Raw genomic sequence first — 23,167 nt, 5'->3', positions numbered from 1 at the left:
ATAGCCTCTGCCTCAGCTCCTGCTTCCTGACCTGCTTGAGTTCCAGTCCTCACTTGCTGTGATGAACATCAATGTGGAAGTGTAAGCTGAACATTTGCTCCCCAACTTGCTTCTTGGTCATGATGTGTGTGCAGGAATAGAAAGCCTGATTAAGGCAAGCCGGATCACAGTTACTACTAATCCGAGAAATAGAGCCACAGTGCACCTGGGACTCAGCTGGATGCAAACTCATCCTGACCCCTGGGATGTATCTTACCTCTTAGTTATAGGGATCCCTGCCATTGAGGCTATCTTTGAACTGTGGTCTTGCTAAGCTCTCTCTGATTGGCAATTATCTGATATAACACATGTCCTTACTACTGGGGCCAATTTGTGTATTTTCCAGTTGTGTTGTTGTTGTTGTTGTTAGTATAAGTCTCATATATCACAACATAGAGTTGAGGATGACCTTGAGCTTTTGAATCTCTGGCTTTCACTGTCATGTGGTAGGATGAGTCCTGGTACTACAGATAGGCATCGCCATCCTTGGTTTATGCAGTTCTTGAACCCAGAGTTTGGGAAATACTTGGCAAGCACTCTACCACTGAGTTACATCCCCACCCCTTAGTGCTTGCATTTTTTTTATTTTCTATATTCATTATTTACATTCCGAATGCTTTACTGCTTGCATTTTTAAGTACAGGTGGGTCTTGCGGTTCCATGCTGAGTCTGCTCCAAGACATAAGCTGCAGAACCACTCTCCTTCCTTCAAGGAATTGTGGACGGTTCTGTAGCAATGCAGTCTAAGACACAGGGCTCCCTGTAGATAGCTCTGATGAACCATGTCTACAGACATGTAGCCAAAGGAGCTAGCACCATGCCTCTCGATATAACAGTAACAATTCAGTGCCAGGTAAGGCCACAGACCTAGCTTTGTGAAGCATGGTCTAGGTGAGATGTTAAAAGATGTGAAAACTAGTCTGAATAGAAAGTTCAGATACATAATTTCCAGCCACTGCCCGAAATCAACCTCCTCTCTAGAAAATCCACTCTGTCTCAGCTGTTCCTCCAGCACTGTCATCTGCTTCCTCCTCCTTCATCAAATCTCTGATGTAGCTCCCTATCTCCATTAGTGAACCTTCCCTAAGCATCTTCTGGTCACACCTGCAAGTGCCATCTTGCCTATTGCTACCCAGGAAATACCAACTACAACCAGTCCTTGCTTTGCTTCTTGGGGCCTCAATTTTAGAATAAAATAGAATAAAACTTGTTTGTTCTTCCAAGCTTGGATTTGATGAAACAAGGAGCTTTGAAGAGAAGTGGAGAGGAGAGGAGAGAGCCCCTGCTTGGGACGGAGAAGAGAAGACAGCCGTTTCCAGGATAGTTTTTCAGCACCACTATGGATGCTTAGCCCCAAACCAAAGCACAGGAGCAAATGTTTCCCTTCCTTTTGAGACAGCTCTTTCCGGCAGTAGCTAGGGAAAGCTAATAGTTAACACTGTCCATGCAAGACCACCTCCAGGCTGCCCAATTCTGCTTTAAGGCTCTACTCAGGACTTCAGGGAGTAGCCTGCTATGCTGGCCACTTAGATAACCAGAGCTATCAACCACACAGGATCCAAAGGCAGACATTCTTTCTCCTTATCTCACAGTTTTGCAAACTTTCCTGATAACAAAATTCTCTCACAAGATTGGATGAACACAACAATCCCAGAGTCCATGGATGGATACGTGAAAGAACCATGACATGGACCAATATTCAACCTTGAAAGAGGAGGAAGGTGGTACCTGTTACACAGATGGACCTGGAAAGTGATATGTTAAGTAAAATAAGCCAGGTGTACAGAGAGAAATACTTTATGTTCTAGTTAGAGGGGCTTGATTGAGATACATTTCCAGAAATGAGAATCATGGTTACCAGGGGCTGGGGCGGGGGGTGGGGGGGGGGAGGGAATGAGTCAGGTACTGGCATTTAATAGGACAGAGTTAGGGTTCCCAATAATGAAAAGTTCCTGGGGCAAATAATGTAAATGCACTTGACATCACTGAACTGTATGCCTGGAAATGTATGAAATTGTAAACTACATGTCCTGTGTAATTTACCATTGTAGAAACATTGTAGAATCAGCAGGCACACAGTTGTGTTAAACCAGATGCTGATAATAGAGTATCACTCATCCAACAAATACCCAGAATACCTATGGTGCTGTGGGGCAGGCTAGTCCTGCTCCAGGAACTACAGCATAGCTAGATGATAGTCTTATTCAGTCTTATTCCTGTATCCACTGGTATTCCACATATCCACCTTTATTCTAGTGGAGAACATGGGAGGTGAACAGAAAGAATCAATAAGTTGAGATATCGCAGTGCCATATAGAGAACAAAAGTAGGTAAGGCATGGCAGAAGGATGCTGGTAGGAGAAATATCAGTTACTATACCAAAACTAGGAAACCAGAAAGGACAACACATTCACCTTTCAGGAAACAAGGTTTGAAGAGACCACAGTGAGTTCCATGGTGGAAGGAAGTGAGATCTGGAACTAAAACTGTAGGGAAATCAGGGAATGCCTAAGCCTAGTTAGGTCCTGATGAACAGGGTGAATGAAGAAGGGAGTCTGGGGAAGGGCCTCAGGGTGTGATTAGGTGTACTTCTGTGGTTACAAGAATCTTGAGAAGGATTCAGACACAAAGCCATTGGATCAGAGCTTGGCAACAGCTAATTTCTCCCTGGTGTTCCTTGGAACTTCCATTGTAAGGAAGGAGAAAGAGCTGGGGAGCAGTCCAGTGTGGTGTTCAGAAAGAATGAAGGAACACAGGCAACATGGAAAAATGAGGTAGAGAAGGAATAGACCACCATGGTGCATTTCATAAATGTAGAGACAACAGGACACAAGGGTGAGAGAGATATTCGGTGTAGGAGACTGAACAGCATAAAGACCAGAGTGTGTTTAGACAACATGGAACTGATGTAGATGTCTGGTCTGCAGCAGCTAAAACATGGCTGACACTGAACACCCAAGGGTCTATGATTTACCACCAAATGTCCCAAATTGGATGCCTACAGATCCCCCCAAAGTGAATAATTACATAATCTGCTCTGTAAGTATTTCTGGTAGAATAACATTTTGTGACTCTGTCTTAATATGGCCTTGAGGTAAGGGTCCTGGGCCCTTTCCTTCATCAGTTTGCCTATGTGTGCATGTCTGTATGTATTTGTGGTCTATAGCCTGTGTGCTTGTGTACATGTGTATCTATACCTCTGTGTGCTAGCATATCCCTGCTGGCATATGACTGCTTAGTAGCCTGTGTGCTGATGAATAAAGTACCCCTTACAGCTCCTCAAAAATGTCTTCAACCTCCAAACCTCTAATGACTTTCCTCTTTACCTGACATCATGTATAAATATCACAGGAGAAAAAGTAGCCTGACAGAAGGAGCTCCTGGGTACCTCAGTGGGTGGGGGAATGGTGGTGCTGGGCCAGCTGATCTAGAGACACAGGAATGGGCATATTAAAATTAGGATGTCACGCAGACATTTGGAAGACAGTGTGGCAGAAGCGTTCCAGTCACTGAGAGAGAAAGCATTATTAATTCAAAACCATGAAGGGTATGGTTTTCCTGAGAAATCAGGGGAAGGCAGATGAGGAGTCAGTTGTTTGGATGCTCTATTCTTCTCTATGTGATGCCAAACCAGCAGCTCTTCCAAATTCTCTTCACACAACTACTGAAGGGCCAATGGATCTTCCTTAACCAACTTGAGATGCCCTGTTGCTGCAGATACCTGGGCTGTTTGCTTGAAGCTCAGATCCTTTCAGCCCTGGTACATAACAACTCCACAGAGGCAGCCATAACACCACCAGGCCCATTTGAAGCCAACTGTTGTGGTTTCCAGAATTAAAATACTTATATGAGGTTGTGGAGATGGATAGGGGTGGAGAGCAGCCTTTGCCACACTGCCTGATGCCTCCAAATGCAGGCATGCTTTTTGATGTGTTCCTCAACTGTCCCAAAGGAGCTCTGGGCCCTTTGGAAAAAGCATCTCACAGTGTGTCTGCCTCTTCTCAGAACACTAGGATCAAGTAGTCTTACCCCAATAATTAAACCAGAAGAAAAAAATGACTCCAGATGATTTAGCTAAGAAAACGTTTAATTTTGCTTCTTTTTATTGCAGTGCATTATGCAAATGATACAAGTATACAGCTCCATTGAAAAATTCAAAGAAAGCCAATAAAGCAAAAAGGCCTCCCTAGAGATGTTTCCTTCCCTTCTCTTCCACAGAAGTAATTACTCTATTGGTCTACTGGGTCTAATCTCAGCCCATTTTTGATGCATGCAAAAGCATTTATACCCACACTTGAAAATGTACTGTTTTTCTTTGGGTGTGTTTTTAGAAAGATTACATTAAATACCTACACAGCAATTTTTCCTTTCCTTTTCTCTTTAATGGTGTGAGTTGAAACATATTCATATGTATCTGGAGCCACTAGCCACATACGATGAGTCTGAATTAATTGTAATTTAATATTCAAAATTCAGCTCCCCAGTCAGGCTAAGAAATGTGCTTCAAATACTCAGTTGCACACTTACACTCAAGGCTATCAACTGACAAGAGATACAGAGCGCTTCATCATTCCTGAACATTCTGTGTCATGATGCTGGGAGAGATCTTTCTGTTGCAGCAGCTATGTCCTCTCCCACAGTAGAGCTGTTCAAGAGTTAGGAATAACTTGTCTTCAAGCCTCTAGTGACGGGAGACCCCTCAGTGAAACCTTTCATGTTAGAAAGTAGGTCACTCACAGCTAACAGTTTCTCCAAGGGACAGAAATTAATTCTGTGAGTGTCAGAGGTGACAGGAAGACATTTAGGGCTCACAGATCTCTGCAAATCACTATTTTGCCTTAACTTTTAACTTTGAAGCTTCTCTTACCACCGCTGTGAAAAACTGAACAGGCCCTGGCATTGTCCCCAGCTCTTCTGCTTTGCTCCAGCCCCACCCTGTCCTCCTTGGAATGGAGGTGCTTTCATGTTCGTGCGTATCTGCCGCTGAGCGTTTTGGGTACATATTCCACAGGGGAGTGCCATTTATTCTCAGGTTGGTGAACGGATGTTGGTGGAAGCACCTCATCAGAGTGCAGAGGCAAGTGGGCAGCATCAGCCCAGTTCAGTGTAGAATTCCCTGGGGAGCAACAGTGTTTCCAAATATTTCCCTCATGCCCGCGAGGACTGCTTGAGTCTCAGAACTGACAGGAGCTTGTCTCCAGACATAGTCTCCTCAGACTCACAGTCTCACTATGAGCAAAAGACACGAGGGGCCAGAGGAAAGAAAGGTAAAATGAAGCTAGATTAATTGCATATTTGAATACTTACACTATGGCAGCTCATATCTATATTACGAGCATCAGAAGACAAGAGAACACAGTCGTAAAGTCAGGGCTCACCTGAACTAGAGAGCAGGATGCTATCTCAGTCTATGAATGATCAATCAATACTCCCAATAGAAATTCAAAGTTTTGAATGAATGTTATATTGAAATCTTTAAATAAATGAATAATGCTTTTTGTTCATTCTTAAAGATATTTACTTGCCACAGACATCGATTGTCTAACTTATGTCAGATGCTGGTGACATGATACTGAACACAGCATGTATCCCTGACTCTCAGGGGTTTTCATAATATTAAAGACAATGCAATACTCCCACAGAAAATTATTATTGTGGTAGGGAAGCTCAGGCCTCAGTCAAACTGTGACAAGCTCTTAACCAAAGTTGGGCTCCTTCCAGTGTTCTTCTTATATGGCTAATTTATGGTGAGCAAGATAAATAAAACTGGACTGGAATATACTGGAGGCTCTCCGAAAGACTAGTGATGTTCATAGGTCCTGCTACCAACCTGTTGAGGTGTCAGAGGAAGTCTCACTCTCTACACACACATTTCTTTTGATAAGCACTGAGGCTCCTCACATGTTCTGCCCCACACAATCCTCATGGCAAATCTGAGGTCCATGTTACGGTCATACATTTATGGATACGGTGTCAACTTTTCAGCCAACCTATGCAGATCTTGTCTGCTGGACCTGAGATCTGAGGACCTGAAAGCATAGGGTGAACATTAGTCTGATGCTGTAGACAATCTTACTTCAGTTTTAGGGTACTTTTATACACAACTGTAACAAAGAAAGCAATAATTCAAGGAATGTTGTTTGAGTTCAGAAAAACACAATCAGCAAAACATGTAGATAAATGCCACTAATCACATACTAAATAGTAACAGAGCAGGTAGTAACAGAGACAGCAACAGAGATAGTAACAGAGATAGTAAAACTATCTCAGGACAGACCAGTTTTAACCCAATTGCCTGGCATGTGGTATAGATTATATATATTGAGAAAGCATGAATGCAAGGCAGAAGATCATATCCAGACCCAGGTAAACTGACCAGATTGGGTTCTATAGCTATGGTCTGACATCTAACAGTAATAAACATGACTTAATAATTGAATGTAGATTTTTAACACAGGAGGCATGAAATCATGTCTAAGAACAACCCAGGGGACAGTGCACCTGAGGTCAAAGGCCCTCTGCCTTCTTTCCTGGAGCCTCTCTGACAGCTCCCAAAGTCCTTGCTCACCTCGGGCCATTCTTTTAGCTGTGTTAAAGCACAGTTAAAACAACTGTGACAACGGGGAATCTGGGGGTTTAGAGAAGTCCAGTGACTTTACCAAGATTCTATGCCATTTCATGGCAGCTCTGCCTGAAGCACCAGGCCCCGTTCAGCCTTTGCATCAGAAACCATTGGAGTGCAGAGACCCTGGTCCTGATGCAGATCTCAGAGGAGTCAAATCAGCATCTCTAGGGTGGAGTCCATGCAATAAGGGATTGAACTGTGCAGTCCTTCTGAAAATTCCTTTTTTTTCTGACAGAAATTTAAATATGCCTGTTGGTTCCTTTGAAGTGCAGACATGCTATTATGCCTGAGTCGGGAAAGACCTTACTGGCTCCCGATGGCACAATTTTTCGAGGCTATGGAACTTTCAAAAGGTGAGCTGAGCTACAGTAAATAGTGTTAGGGGACAGGAGTTGGGGTTTAAAGCTTCCCTGACTCCAGACAGATAATTCTTTGTCTGTCTGTCTGTCTGTCTGTCTGTCTGTCTGTCTGTCATCCTCTGCCTCTGTGTGTATGTGTGTGTCTTCCACTCTCTCACTTTCTCTCTCTCACTTTCTCTCTCTCACTTTCTCTCTCTCTCTCTCTCTCTCTCTCTCTCTCTCTCTCTCTCTCTCTCTCTCTGTCTCTCTCTCTCTCCCTCTTCTTTCTCTTTCTTCTCCTTCTTCTTCTCCTTTTCCTTTGTTCTAGGCTGCTGAAATAAAAAGACCTGTAGCCACACATTTCTGTCACCTTGGTCTTCACCATGACTTCCCTCTATCAATGATAAGTTTAATGTAACCCATCATTATGGTTTGAACCCTAGGCGTGTCTGGATTCGGGTTGCGAGGCACTTGCTTCCCACAACAAGGCCTCACCAAATACTACTTATTGGCACTTGATAACGCCCTACATCAGGATTCTGTTAAGGGATTGCTGAATTGATTACAGCAACTACAGGGAAATAGCTAGAGTAGCTCAAGTCTGTCGTGCTCCACACATCTGGTAAACAGGAGTACAATAGTGCTGATAACCTGGCAGGATGTGAGAACTGCTGGTGGTAGCTTAGAGAGAGAAGAGAGCTGGCAGGTCACCAACCTTCTAAAAATCAGCTTACAGGCCTTGAAGGAGCTGTCAATAGATTGCCTTCAGGGAGGCCACTGAAGGCAGATATAGTTGCTATGGATATGAAGGGCAGGCCCCTCTGAGGATTCCTAAGACCTTCCTGAGCCTGTGAGACATGTTGTGAGGAAATACATCAAAGAAAAGCAAACATCTAACTCTACCAAAATGACAAAAGGACCCCAGAAAAGAAAGCATTCTTTTACTGGCACTCTGGGATACTGACCTGGCTCATCTGGAAGTCAGATGCTTTGTAATGAGAGTTCCTTTTCTATTTCTGTGGTGGGAAACCACTGTTCAGTTATTTTGGACCCACAAAATTAAATCTTCTCCTACAAACTTTCTCAGTCTGGTTGCTAAAAGGTCCTCAAGCCTATTCCACTCCTAGTTTTGTGATCATAGTGTTTCCAGATTTAGAGACTCATTGCTCAGTTCCAGTCTGCCTGAGCAAGTCCAGAGGAAGTGCTTCAATTAGCAGGCACCAAAGTCAGCCCCCAAGGGCATGGCTGTACACTACACCTACAAGCCAAGCTGGAGAGGGGGCTAGCGATAGATGAATAGGTGAACAACCTGTAATGTGTGTGTGTGTGTGTGTGTGTGTGTGTAAAATAGAATTTTATGTGGTAAAGACTGGAGAATGGAAGAGATTGTAATTCCAGGGAAGGAAGGAGAAGATACTAGAAATCTACAGGGATAGTTACCAGACCTGAGGAAAGGATCAAAGAGATACCTTCTAGCTCAACTGGACACAAAGTCATTTGGATTCCAGGTTGCAGAAAAGTTAAATTGAAAGATCTGCTCTACCAGCCAGAGTGTTTAGGAGGGAAGATGTGGCTGTGTGGTGATATGAGTGAGAATGATGCCCATAGACTCGTTCATTTGAATATTTCTTCCTCATTTGGAAGAACTATTTGGGAATGATAGGAAGTGTGGACTTATAGGTGTGTCACTAGAGGTGAGCGTTGAAGTTTCAAAGTGTCTCTTTTAGCTTCCTACTTTTAGATCAAGATGTAAGCTCTTAGCTGTTACTTTGCTTTGCTATCATAAACTCTAACTTTCTGAAACTGTAAGTCACAGATTAAAGGCTTTCTTTTATAAGTTGTGTTTTATCACAGCAATAGAAAATCATCTGAGACAGTGTGCAAGAGGGTCCAGTTCAAAAGCCGATTCTGTAAGAGGTGAAGTCCTTTCCCAGTTGACCTTCAGCTGACATCAGACTACTGGCAATGAAAAGATGTGCAGGTCCCCGGAGAGCAATGCAATCTCTACCTTGATCTCCCTGCTGTATATTTGAAATAGCCCTCTGAGGCATGTCTCAACAACTTCACCCCTAATGTATAGCTTTATTGAGAAGTAGTGGAAACTTGGGGATGTGGGGCTTAGTGACAGGTTTCAGGTCAGGTCACTGGAGGTCCCATCCCAGAGGAATTTAGGCCCCTTCGACCCCTGCCCTCTTTGATTCCTAACAACAATGAGGTGAGCAGCTTTCTTTAATAAGCATTTGTACTGCAGTATGTTGCATGGACACAAGGCATGGTCTGAGACCTTCTAAAGAATGAGCCAACTAACTATTTTTTCTGTATAAGATGATTATCTTGGGTATATGTCAAACAATAAAAAATAGGATAACATACTCCTCACATAAGTCCTTTGTAAGGACTAAATGTCCCTGCCTGATGGGTAGAGAAGCAGGAGAAATCCAACTCTAATTTAAAATAACTCACAGAATGTTGAGGATTGGAGCAGGTGAGTTATAGAGAGGCAGACCAAGAGAAAAAATTGTTTTACTTAAGACAGGATCTCTCTATGTAGTAATTCTGGCTGTCTTGAACTTCACTATGTATACTAGATTTGTCTCCAAACCAGAGAGATCCTCTTGCCTCTGCCCCCTGAGTTCTGAGATTAAATGTCTATGCTATATGCCCCACCTCCAAGTGAACATGTGAAGAGGAGAAAGAAAATGGTAGAAAATTTCCAGAGGAGAAAAGCAGGTGACTCTGTGGTCTTTCTAAGAAACTTGAGAGGAGGCTCACAATAGTTGAAAATATGGCAGACTCCTCATTCTCAGAGGAAGGAAGAGTGAGAACATTTTTCTATAGTTCTATGCCCAAGCACAACCACACCCTTGGTCCCTGAGTATGATTAAAGCCAGGCTTATGAAGGTTGATGACAATGGGTGGTGGGAGAAGACAGAGCTGTCAAGACCTGAAGAAAGTCAGAGCTCTGGTAAAATTAGAACACATTATTCATAAACTCAGAGCAAGGCAGGGCTGGGTGTTAATGGTCATCCCATTGACTGATCAACAGAGTGAACTCAGGGTTCTACTTTCTTGGTGGTCTAAAAGGTCACATGGATATGGACTTCAGAACTGGGAGTAAATTGATATGGCCTCTCTTGACAAAGGAGACATAGCAGAAAATGGACCATTGTTTCTGTAAACATAAGTTTTACATGCTAGATGTAATTTTTGTCTCGGAGGATTACTACCTCTTTCTACTAACCTAGACCTAATCCTGTGAGATTGTAGCCTCTTTTCAATCTTATCTAGGCCAAGAATGTTTTCAGCCTCTGAGACTTACTGCTGAATAAGTTCACCCTTTCTAACTCTGTCTGAATTCTGCCTGGCTAGTTCAGCTCAGCTGTTCTGATTCAAACTCCTCTCCTAGCTGACTAATTTAAGCTGGCTATTCTCAGCTTCTGACTGAATTGTTCTGCTTGATCTCAAACCAATTCTAGCAATCTGATAAAATCTTCTGGCTCCTTCCTATTCTCTGGCTATTCCTGTCTTTTCCTGTCTTTACAAGGCTTGTTCTTTCTACAACCTGTCTTTGTAAAACATTCCTGGTAAAACTGCCTCTGAGTTCTATGAGCTTAACTGCCATAAACTCAACACCACTGCATTGATTCTCAACTTATGGACTCAACAGAACTTTCTAAGAATTGACTAGATTTCAGAGATCTCGCCTCTGTCTTCAGAGTACTGGGATTAAAGACATACCACCATGCCTGGATCTAAGCTCTACTGCTGCAGTGGCCCCAGTGAAATCTGTAAAACAAAATTTTATAGACTGAGGTGAGAAATGTCTCCTGGGGCTCTCCAGAACACCCTACTCAGAAGCCGAAAATCTCACTTGGCAATTTACTTTACTTCTAAACTCTCCTCCTTCTGAGTAGCTGGGACTAAGAAAAACCAAGCAAATTAAGATGTAAAAGAATCTATCTCATAGTAAGTCACTAGCCAGAAAATCTGCAATGCTTTGCTCCAGTCATTTACACAATTACATTTACCTCCCAACAGGGTATAAATAAATTATGGCTACAACACTATGGTATAAAAAGAATTAATAGCAGGCTGTAGAATTTTCCAGGAACCCTAAAATTACAGGTTCCTTTTGTTTTTTAGTCATCCTTGCAGGACAGGTGGATTTGAAACAAAAGGCCCAGACTAGAAGATATTTACATCTGAAGAATCGTATGCAATGCCCTTGCCGAACAGGTGGGTGTTGGGCAAACTAGAAAGACTTTACATTTGAGTTGGTGCAGAGCTCAGAGCTGCCTCAATGGCAGCTTGGGAGGAACTGCTTTTGTTTTGCAGACCCCACCTAGGGAGTCTTTGACCAAAATAGCATTCTTAGCTTATCCAGGTGTGAATCAGGATGCAGTTCATACTTAATACTCATGAAGACTCATTTAGACTCAGGGAGTTGAGAAAATGTCCTTTAAAATATCTTTAAAAGTTTATATTAAGAAATTGTTGTTTTCTGTGTTCGAGCTTCTAAATTTGTTACATGGGTAAACATTTTACCTGGTTGATTTTATACTTCCTTGTGCCTAATGGTTATGCTAATTGTTCCTTGGGCCTGCTTTACTGGATACATCTTTTGATAAGCAAATGTCAACCCCTCATGCTTAAAGGCTCATGCCATAAAATGAAAAATACACTCAGATCCAAAAACCACCTCGGTGTCTGTGTGTCATTTTCGCCGAACCCGTGACTTCCTGGACCAAAAGAATCCTGCTTATCCCAAGGCTGAGTTTGGACTGTAGCACTCTACTTTACCTGAAACTTGCTCTATACCAGGCTGGCCTTGAACTCCAAGTTCTGCTTGCATCTGTCCCCTGGGACTAAAGGCACGTCTGTATTCCAGCTGGATCACACAGACCTAGAAGGTCTTTGGATGTGCTCTCTTGCCAGAACAGCCATGCTCTGAATTAAAATTCCTCGACATGCTTCTCCACATTAAATATAGATAGCAAAGTTTTCTGCACTCTGTGATGGTCAAGATGCTCTTCTGCAGCACAGAGGGTAGAACACCAGAACCTTCTTGATGCTCTGATTCTTCTGTTACCTCAGGCGCATCTTGATTGGGTGTTTTTTCACTTTCTTTGTCCCAACTCACTCTTCCTTCTTGCCCCCCCCCAGATCTGTTCACAACCCTCTCCTTGCCTCCCTAATCTCAAGGGTTCTCAAGCACCCTGACGTCTAGAAATACAGACTGTAGGATAGTAAGGATGCAGTGCCTCCCTCCCCACCTGCAGATGGCAGACCCTCTACTCCATAGCTCTCTCTCCCAGGCTGTACTTTCTACTAACCTAGCTATGTCACCACCATCAGGCTAGTGCCACATTCCTGCACGACTTTGTCTATAGTCACTGCAACAGTCACCTGATTTGAATGGTCCTTGTGATCTTTGCTTTTAGATTTCAGATACAGATTGCCACACTGTGTCCAAACAAATACCATTCTGTAGACAAAACTTATTAATACATGTTTTGTTGCTGTTCTGCTGCTATGAGGAGACACCGTGACCAGGTAACTCTTATAAAAGAAAGCATTACAGTTTCAGAGGTTTAGTCCATTATCATCATGTTAACAAACATTGCACTGTAGCAATAGCTGAGAGATGTGTCCTGATCCATAAGTGAGAGGGGAGTAGGGAAGGACAGAAGACAGAAGGGAGGAAGGAAAAAAGGAGGGAGGTAGAGAGAAATGGAGGGATGGAGAGACAGAGACAGAGAGAGACAGAGACAGAGAGAAATAGAGAGGTCTAACATGGGTTTTTTGAAACCTCAAAGTCTACCCCCAGTAACCCACATCTTCTAAGACCACACCTACTCCAACAAGGCCACAGCCCCTAATCCTTCTCAAGTAGTGCTACTTCTGGTGACTAATGCATTCAGATATATAAACCTATGGGAGCCACTCTTATTCAAACCACAGCACACTATCCACACAGCATATATCCTTGGGTAAGTTCCATTGTCCCTCTGAGTCTCAGTTTCCCCAGACAGGGGTTGCATTCAATGAAGGGTTCAGTCAATGACGCTAAATGTATTGACTGTGAGTTTTGTAAGCTATACACATGGCTTGAGAAGGGATTCTGAAACTGCCTAGTGTGCTGACCTTAACACCAGGTGCCCTCTCTCAACAGCCCTGCTGAGAGTTATTCCTCTCAGCAATTCTTCCCACTTCCTGGATCTTTCATTCTTTGGAAAGCTTAGGTCCAGACTCTTGAAAAGACATTCCTTTATCTCACCACTTCAGCCCTCCCATGGGGCTTCAGCTTTGGTAGGCAGCTACTTTGATGCTAGACTTGTCAAGAGAAACTGGAGAGTAGCCTTGATTCATCATTTTTATCCACGGGATAAAAGGGCCACTTTCTGCCGTTAGAGACTCACAATGCGGCAGCCAGACTATTCATTTGAGGCCCAAGTCTGCCTGAAATGGCTGGCTTTCCACTGTGTGCAATTACTGTGGCCTGCAAACAAATTGTGAATGTCTCATTATTTCTCATTGGAAGCACAGAGGGCAGGGTGGTGGTTATGGCCTATTCAAACACCCTGCACTGAGGAAATGCTGCACTCCATGTCTGTGTTTGCTTTGCATGCAGAGAGTGATGAATGGATATCTGAGGTATCACAAGTACGAGATAGAGAGGGCCCACAAGGACAGACATAGAACTGGTACAAAGGGTGTTTTGTGATGGCCCCTTAGCCCTGGAGTTAGAAGGTCTGGTCCTAGGTTTGTAAATCCAGATTCCAGTGTATCTCTTGGGTCATCCTGCCACAGAGCTCCTAGGCCTCTGTGAGTTGTAAGTAGATACTTTTTAAGGACACCAGAGTATAATGCACAAAAGTGAGTTTAGATTAATGAGGTTTGTGGATAACAACATCTACTGTTCCTTCTTAGAGACTTATAATACCCTGCATGTGTTAAAGGCACTGAGACATCCTGCAGCAAGGTGATGGGCAGACTAAATTCTGCCTTGAATGTATTCTACTCAGAAAGCTTTCAGCCCATCTTTATAACACATACTGGAAAGCAGCAATATTAAGCCAGTCTTAGAAGCTTAGACTTAATGAAGAGGCTAGGCTAAGTCTCCATTGACATCCCACCCACTGGAAGATTCCACAAAGAATCCTATAAAGTAGACATCTGTAGACTTTGAGAAAGTTTTGATCTGAAGAACTTCCCTCTTCTTCTATGTCTAAGTACGAGGTCATGTAGGCCACAGCATTCCCCGAGAAGGGAGGGGCCTGCATATTCCCTTTGTCTTCCGAGTCCCCAGTTCAATAAACAGATGATGTCAACTGCCTTGCCTAAAGCTTATGAAGATACAAAACTAAAGCAACAGCTGTCAATTTCTGCAGTGTCACACAGGTAGAAAAGAAAATAGAGGACATTTATCACTGAACTGTCTAGACTACCCACTTTCCAAATAATGACAGAGAGAGAGTTACATTTATTTTTGAATGCTTGGCCCTTACAACTTAAGCTTGTTCCCAACTACCTCATTGAACTCAATAACCCATTTACATTAATCTATCTTTGCCATGTGGCCTGTAAGCTTTAATTCCATCACCATATGCCCAACCTCCTCTGTGCCTTGCTGTTGAATCCCACCAAACTGATTCATTCCCAGAGTTTCTATCTCTGCCTGGATGTCCTGCCTTTCTCTCCTGCCCTGATCAAGGCTGCCACCTCTTTATTAAAGCCAATCAGAGAATGCCTTAGCCAGGTGAGGAAGGACAGAGACCCACTTTCACACAGTATATAATATTACCCCAACTGAAGTTAGAAGGAGAGTGCCCAGAGGGGACACTCCCTGCAGAAAGCTGCTTCCTCACATATGTGACCCTGTGTCATCTGGACTTGTGTCTCACCTGCCCTGGCAAGAGGGTGTGAAGCCCATGGCATTAGACCCAATGCAGCTGCCTAGCAGAGCTCTGCAGGCTCAGACTCTGATTATTCTGCTCCATTCTGATCACCATTTTTCTCTTTCACAGCATGTCTGGTCTCACCTACATACGTCCACAAATGCCCAAGTTGTCTCTCATTCTCCCTCTTCTCTCTGCCTAGCTCACATTTCTCTAAGAGCAGTCTCCACTGCTCTGAGCATCCAAAAAGCTATCTGCTCCCAGAGTGCCCCTGAGGTCCTCATCCTTGCTGACCTGCATAAGTTGTCTCCTTATTCATGCTATAAGATCATAGCATAGGACTATCCTTGCCTAGCATATTTTCCATAGCTCCATATCTATCAGAAAAACTCAAGTGTTAGTAAAGACCAGTGCATAAAAATGTTTTTGTTAATATCCTTCTAAAATCTGTGTGTTTGTCCTATGAACAACATGCTAGTCATCTCTGAAAAAAAATCCTCAATGCCCAAGAAAATAAAGTTTAATTCTACAGAACAAAGGTATGCTCTTTTTTTTCCTGAAGATGTTCATGTAGAGAGAAGCCAAATCAGATTCCTTCCCTCTGTCTCCTAGCCTATGATGGAAAAGGGCTTTTCTAATGCTATAGGAAGACTGCAGTGCCAGCATCAGCTACAGCTACATTCGCTTTAAGTCATGTAGACTGGGGCATATATAAGTGCCTTCCCTGATCCTAGTTGGCCGTAGCATTTCTCTGAGGATGAAAATACCTTACTTATCTTTGTTAGATCTGGGTCCTTGGTAAAACTTCTTTGGATATACACCTTTAAATTCATCTTTCTGGTACATAGACTCATAAAGATGCCCCTGAAAAAAATAAAATCTAAGCCTGACACAGAGGGGAAATTAAGGGTATAGGATTGTAAGTATGCTACATTGCCCTTGCCTTACAAAGATACAATTTAGTGAGAAACTAAAAAAGACATTTGTGTAATAATCATGTCAAAACTTTAACTCATTGTAATAAAAGGGGGTAGTGCCTCTGGACTAAATATCTCATCCTAGCATGAAAGAAGAAGCTCTCACTTTACCTAGGTACGAAGAGGGAGTTCAATATGTCAGTAAGTAAGTAAGGCTGGCTTCACTCTGGAAGATCCTTTCCTCTCTTATAGAAGCTGTTTGTGTAGCTGACTGGAGGGACTGTCATATGACAGAGGCTCTCATCTCTTCTTCACCTGTGAGCTTTGGTTCATGTTCTAGAACTCGGCAAGGAGAAGTCTAAGTTTCCCCTTTGCCACTGGCTGATGTTTTAGCAAAAGCTGCTTTTTTTCCTTTTCTCTTTTTTTAATGAAAAATATATTTTCATACAATATATTATAATTACAGTTTCCCTTTCTCTTCTTCCTCCTCCTCCTCTTTCTCCTTTCCCTCCTTCTCCTCACAGTTCCTCTTTATATCCACTCCCAACCAGCTCCACATTCTTTCTGTCATTAGAAAACAAACAGGCACTTAAGAAATTTTATTAAAAAAATTTGATAAAAAAATACAATAAGATAAGGCAAAAGCAAATAGGAATAGGACAAAGTCACTTACAGGGACCCAAAGAAAAAGTACAAGAACCACATATGACTTAGAGACGCATATGTTCACACAGGAATCCCACAAAAACGCAAAACCAGAAATATAACAATATATTATATATATTATTATATAATTATTATATTATTTAGCATAATATAGTAATATTTATGCAAAGTACTTGTAAGGTTAAAAAACAAAACAAAACAAAAACCAAACACTAATAAACAAACAAAAACATGCCCTGGCTTAATGGTATGAGACAAAGGACCTCCAAAGGTGCTCTTTGGTTCCCTTTGTGTTGGCGGTCTCCTGCTAAGCATGCAGTCTGCTCTGGAGAGTGGTTTGTATTTCCAGGAGGACTCCCTTGGAGAAAGCTAATTCTTCACTTGCCAGTGGCTATCTATTGGAACTTGCTTCTTGGTTAGGGATGGATAGTTCAATTCCCAGCAGCCACATGGAAGTTCACCACTAACTTGAGCTCCTGGGGATTTGATGCCCTCTTCTGGCCTTTGAGGGCACTGCATGCAGGCGGTGCACATATCTAACAGGCAGGCAGAAAGCAAGACTCAAAGCAGGAACAATTATGTCTACAACCAAGCCAGGGTCATACAGCCCTGGAAGCTACACTGTGCTTTGCTGAGAAGACAGGAACACTGTAACATGACAGGCAACCTCTTGCCTCTAAGCACCTTTCTTCCTTTTGTTGCTTTGCTGCCTTACCCCTACCCAGCTGAAAAAAAAAAATGATAGGAAACAACTTCAAGCTTTACCTTCCCATCTCCCTAATTCACCAGTGAGAGTCTGTAGAGTGGCTATATCACATTGAGCGAAATAGAAAAAGTTGAATCAAGTTTGTGCAGCAGTTCTGCTGTTTTCATTAGAAGGAAGATACATGTGCATGTGTGAGCCCTGAGATACAAATTATGCAAGTCAAAAACACATTTGCTCTGAAAGCTAACATCTCACAACATGAACATAAACAGAACAGTGCATGCTAAGAATGTAAAATTCTCATCTTCTTTTGCTTAGAATGGCACTACATGGCAAAGATTAGCATGGCAAGCTGAGGTTGAGTCAACTGGAGGAAGATTCTGTACGCCTTTGGTGGTACTTTTCCCGACTTTTTGAATGCAGATTTCTCATCATCATTTGGCAGCAGGTCTCTCATGACAGCAGACTACTGTGAATACTCAGCACTCTGAGTGCTTGCGATGGGTAGTTGTCACTGAAGATGGTATCTTCCTGAGACCTAATTCAGGAACCCAGGTGGTTCCTGAAGACATGAGTCACAGGACAGAGGAGCTGTCATTCTTATGAATTTAATATATAATCGATGAAATTAATAACCAGAGGCTCTGCTGGAGTGAGACCTGGCCCAGAGGCTCTGGTGTTCCTCTGGAGAACAGGATGACTTCTAACTTAGTGCCTACCACACAGGGAGTACTTAATATCTGTTCACAATTATTTTCATAGGTTAATCACCTAGCAAAGCATTCACAAATGCACTCCTTTCAAAGACATTCTCTTATTTACATGGTATAATATAAATTTATTTTATTTAAAATTTATTTATTTATTTATTTACATGACCTTGAGGCTATGTTGAATCCCATTCCTACTTAAAATTTTGTCCAGTAATTTTATGCTTTAATTAGTGGATCTTGCCTGCAACAGTATTTATTTAGGGTATACTAAAGGTGACTTTGAATTCCCTCAATTCTGAAAGTATTATCTGTAACTGTTCTGTAAAAAAACAAAAAACAAAAAACAAAAAACAACAACAAAAACAAACAAACAAAAAAACAAAACCAAAAAAAAAACAAACCAAAAACCAAACCAAACCAAAACAAAAAAACCCAACTGTCCCTCTAGTGCCTGCCTCCCTCCCTCCTTCCTTCCATGTGTAAATGTTTTGTTTGCATGTGTGTGTATCTTGTTCATGAACTTCCTGCAGAGGACAGAAGGGGACCTTGGATTATAAGCGATTGTTTGCTGTCTTGTGGGATGCTAAGAACTAATTCCAGATCTGATTCTCTGGGAGAGCAGCCAGTCCTCTTAAGTGCTGAGCCTTCATTCCAGCCCAGCTTCGGTTCTGAGATAGACTCTCAGGGATTTGGGGCCCAAGGGTCAGGATCAGCTATTAGACTCTGCTTCCCCAGCACTAAGATTACAAAATCCAACCATTTCTGACTTTTTATCTGGGTACTAGAGATGCAGCAATCACTTTACCAACTGATATACCCCCCCCCAGTCCCTTTCCCCATTTTCTTTACAAGGTTTAATGCTTTTTCCATTATATCACAAATTGTGATTTTTAATCGAATAATGCCCGAGGTGTTTGCTAAGGTTCTCTTTTATCTAAACCATGGGTCACTGACTTACCTATCTTACCAACTGATCTCTCACATCCGTGAACTAGTTGGATCCTCTACTATTGTTCTTCCCTTAGCAATATTTACAATATGCAGATAGATACAAATACACTTGTTGATTTTGATTTAAGTTTGGATTAATTCAAACTAAGTGGAACTGTTATTTTGACATTGATTCTTTCATCCCACACCTGGCATATTGATAAACTTTAAGGGAAAACAGGGCTTGAGACATGGGATTGGCTATCCTTCCACCAGGGACAGAGCAGAGACAAGGATGCTAAAGCTTCGGTCTGCCGAGGCAAAGTGAAGCCTGATCTTGTGACGTCATGTGGGGACTAGGGTAAGGGAGAGTGTTCATGCCTCAGGGAACAGGGCAGAAGTCAGCGGACAGCACCTAGGCATTTGAAAGCCTTGAGGAGAGTTCTAGATAAGGTGTCTGTAAAATGGACCTGGCCATTGTGCAGTATGATGGTGGTCACATTTCCTGCCTGTAAGCTTTCTCTCCTTGGGGCTTTGCTATTTGGAAGGGCCCATTCCTCATGATTGTGGTGTGTGTGTGTGTGTGTGTGTGTGTGTGTGTGTGTGTATGTGTGTGTGTGTGTGTGTGTGTGTGTGTGTGTGAGAGAGAGAGAGAGAGAGAGAGAGAGAGAGCACTTTTTGGTCCTAAGTTTCATTTGTTATCTTTACATATATATTTTTTGTTTTTGTGCTAGAGGCAGGGGAGGCCATGTCCATGAGCCAAGCAGTTTGGTTTCTGGTGAGATCTCACTTCCTTTTATTTCTTAGGGTGCTGTTATAAACATTTTTTAAATTTCAGGTTTCAATTGTCTGTTATTAGTGTATGGGCATATAATCAGCATGCATATAATAGCATTATATATTGAAAATATACTCATTTAGTTCTTCTTGTAGGAATTCTTCTTGATAAGTTAGAATTTTCTAAGTAAATGATCACATCATATCCAAGTAGAGATTCTTTCACCATTTTCTTTTAATTTAGATATTGATTTTTTCTGTACTTATGGCATTGGCTAAGATTTCCAATCCAGTGCTGCAGAGGAATACTGAGAAAAGATACCTGTGTGATTCTTAATTTCAGGAGTAAGGCCCATAGGTTTCTTACCATTAAGTGTGGTAACAGGGTAGTTTTTGTAGACTTTACTAAGTTAAGAATGTTTTTATGTTGCCAGTGTCAGTCGTGAATATATGAAATCAGTTTTATTATTGGCTTATACTAATAACAACTGGAAAGGAGATATTTTAAATGTATTTCTTTAAAGATTTATCTATTTATTATATGTAAGTACACTATAGCTGTCTTCGACACACTAGAAGAGGGCATCAGATCTTGTTACAGATGGTTGTGAGCCACTATGTGGTGGCTGGGATTTGAACTCAGGACCTTTGGAAGAGCAGTCTGTACTCTTAACCACTGAGCCATCTTTCCAACCCTATTTTAAATGTATTAATAATACCTTTTTAAGTTAGTGTTCTATTGCTATGAAAAGACAGCATCACCATAGCATCTTTTTTTATTGGATATATTCTTTGTTTACATTTCAAATATTATCCCCTTTCCCAGTTTCCCCCCTTCCTGGAAATCCCCATCCCATTTTCCCTCCCCCTGCTTCTATGAGGATGCTCTTCCACCCACTCCACTCACACCTCCCTGCCCTCATTCCCCTACACTGAGGCATTTATCAAGCCTTCATAGGACCAAGGACCTCTCCTCCCATTGATGCCTGACAAGGCAATCCTCTGCTCCATATGCAGCTGGAGCCATGTATACTCTCTGATGGTTTAGTCCCTGGGAGCTCTGGGGTAGGGGTAGGGCAGTTGGTTGATATTGTTCTTCTTCCTATGGGGTTGCAAACCCCTTCAGCTCCTTTAGTCCTTTCTCTAGCTCCTCCATTGGGATCCCTGTGCTCAGTACAATGGTTGGCTGCAAACATCTCCCTTTGTATTTGTAAGGCTCTGGCAGGGCCTCTCACGAGACAACCATATCAGGCTCCTTTCTGCAAGCATTTCTTGGCATCCACAAGAGTGTCAGGGTTTGGTGACTGTATATGGGATGAATCCCCAGATGGGACAGTTTCTGGATGACCTTTCCTTCAGGCTCCTCTCTATACTTTATGTACATATTTTCTCCTCTGAGTATGTTGTTCCCCTTCTCAGAAGAACCGAAGCACTCATACATTGTCTTCATTCTTCTTGAGCTTCATGTAGTCTGTGAATTGTATCTTGGGTATTTTGAACTTTTGGGCTAATATCCATTTATCAGTGAGTGCATATTGTATGTGTTCTTTTGTGACTGGATTACCTCTCTCAGGATGATAGTTTCTAGTTCAATCCATTTGCCTAAGAATTTCAAGAATTCATCATTTTAAATAGCTGAATAGTACTCCATTGTGTAAATATTCTACATTTCCCCATATTGCCCATGTCCGCCAACATGTACCCAGGATTCTACCCTGCCCTCTTCTGGAAAACAATATAGAATATCCTAGTGGCTGGGCCGCTCTTTAGTCCCTACCAATTCTGTTAAGGTCCACACCCCACCACTAATGAAGTTCCACCCACAAGGAAATTCCCCTGAATTGATTAGTGATCACTTCCTACTCCAGATTTGAATCCTGACTCTGCCCCTTATATACAATTGCACAGGTAGTAGAGAGGAACAATTTTAATTCTTTACACTTTACATCAGAATCCAATGACTCTACATAGATTTAAGTAAAAATTCCTTCACATATCAATTGAACTGTCAGAAGGACAAAATAAAGAGACTCCAAAGCTCCTGGGCAGGTGGGGCACAGTCCCAGCTGAGAAGTCCACAGAGGCAGCATGAGTCTCTTGCTCAGTTTTGCTCTGTATCCTCCCAGTGAATATATTGAAGGATTCTAGGTGTATGTTCTGTACAATGCTTGGGTGTCTTTCCTTTCCAGGTTCCTCTCTCAGTAAGGCTCTGTTTTAGTCGTTTCTGGGAGCCCCATTGGCTCCAGAATTCATCTGGAACAAGCATGTCTCCACCACTGTTGGAGCTGTCATCTTCTGCCTGGTTCAGAGCCCATTGAACCTTCTCCTGGAAGTGGCTACTACTTCTCGAGGACCCCAAAGTCTCTCTGAACTCTCAGCCATTGGCTCCTCTCCATGTGGCTCTCTACAGCATTTCTGTCCCCTCACTTCTCCAAATGCAGCTTCATTCAGCAGCGTGGCTATGCTTGGGTTCACAGGCCCACAGCACCATGACTGCTGGCAGGAAGGATGACTCAGGGCCTCAAAATTAACCATTTTCCAGGCCCATGTCTATTCTTGGGTCATGTCTGGAGGCATGTCAGTCTCTGGACGGTCCTTCCTTCCACGTGCATCTTCTAAGTGCGATGCAACCAAAGCCATGGCTTCTGTTTCCTGAACAAATATCATAGTTTAGCATGTGATGTTTTCACATTATACTATAATCTGAGAGACGTGGAAAATATTTTTTATATTTACTCAAGGAATAAGAGAGGGGGAGGGGCAAGCAGTCCCTTTTATAGTGTGCCAGACCTACCTGACTGTTGCCAGGTAACAGTGGGGAGGGGCATAGCTGGCTGTTGACAGGTAACTGTGGGGTGGAGCTTAGACAGAATCCTAACAAGGGGGAGGTGCCTCGAGGCGTGGCTGTAAGGGATGGCCTTGGTTATCTTAACTGGTATGGGAAGACCCACACACTGTGGGCAGCACCATTCCCTGGCTAGGAGAACCATGAGCTGGAATAAACCTGTTCTCCTGATAGAGTGTTTGATCAAAGCAACAGCAGTGATTAAGATACTTGTGAATTGACCTTTATCCATTCAAGGCCACTATGAGAGGTAATGTTGTGGTTTTTTAAAGAAATTATTTTTTATTAGATATTTTCTTTATTTACATTTCAAATGTTGTCCCCTTTCCTCGTTTCCCCTCTGAAAACCCTCTATGCCATTCTCCCTCACCATGCTCACTAACCCACCCACTCCTGCTGCCCTGGCATGGTATTCCCTTACCCTGGGACAATGAGCCTTCCCTTCATGGGTCCAAGGGCCTCTCCTCTCATGGATGACCAACCAGGCCATCCTCTGCTACCCATGTGGCTGGAACCATGGTTCCTTGCACGTGCACTATGGGCCCTCATTGGCAGAAATTCTACCTCTTATCAGCAGGGAAGAAGCTATAAAAGACTGATCAAAAAACCCTTCAGCATCTGAGGAAGACATCAGGACCATGCTGGTAAGGAACAGGAACTTACAACAGAAAAATAAGGATGTGGAAACTAAGGTGTCAGAACTAACAAATGAA

At 42.6% G+C, this 23,167-nt stretch overlaps 1 protein-coding gene and 1 long non-coding RNA gene across 7 annotated transcripts in view; one reads left to right on the top strand and one right to left on the bottom strand.

Moving 5' to 3' along the window:
* LOC127673362 (zinc finger protein 431-like) overlaps nucleotides 1-23,167 on the top strand; it is a 273,064-nt gene that overhangs the window by 194,286 nt on the left and 55,611 nt on the right. The gene's annotated exons all lie outside the window — the stretch shown is intronic.
* On the bottom strand, nucleotides 4,109-6,059 carry LOC127673368 (uncharacterized). The gene is made up of 2 exons (XR_007975143.1): nucleotides 5,870-6,059; nucleotides 4,109-5,268 (listed from the first exon to the last, which is right to left on the bottom strand). It is a non-coding gene; the product is annotated as an uncharacterized LOC127673368 (long non-coding RNA).

Source organism: Apodemus sylvaticus, chromosome 22 (genome assembly GCF_947179515.1).
Source record: "Apodemus sylvaticus chromosome 22, mApoSyl1.1, whole genome shotgun sequence".
Taxonomy (NCBI): domain Eukaryota; kingdom Metazoa; phylum Chordata; class Mammalia; order Rodentia; family Muridae; genus Apodemus; species Apodemus sylvaticus.
This window is presented reverse-complemented; position numbering and strand designations above follow the sequence as displayed.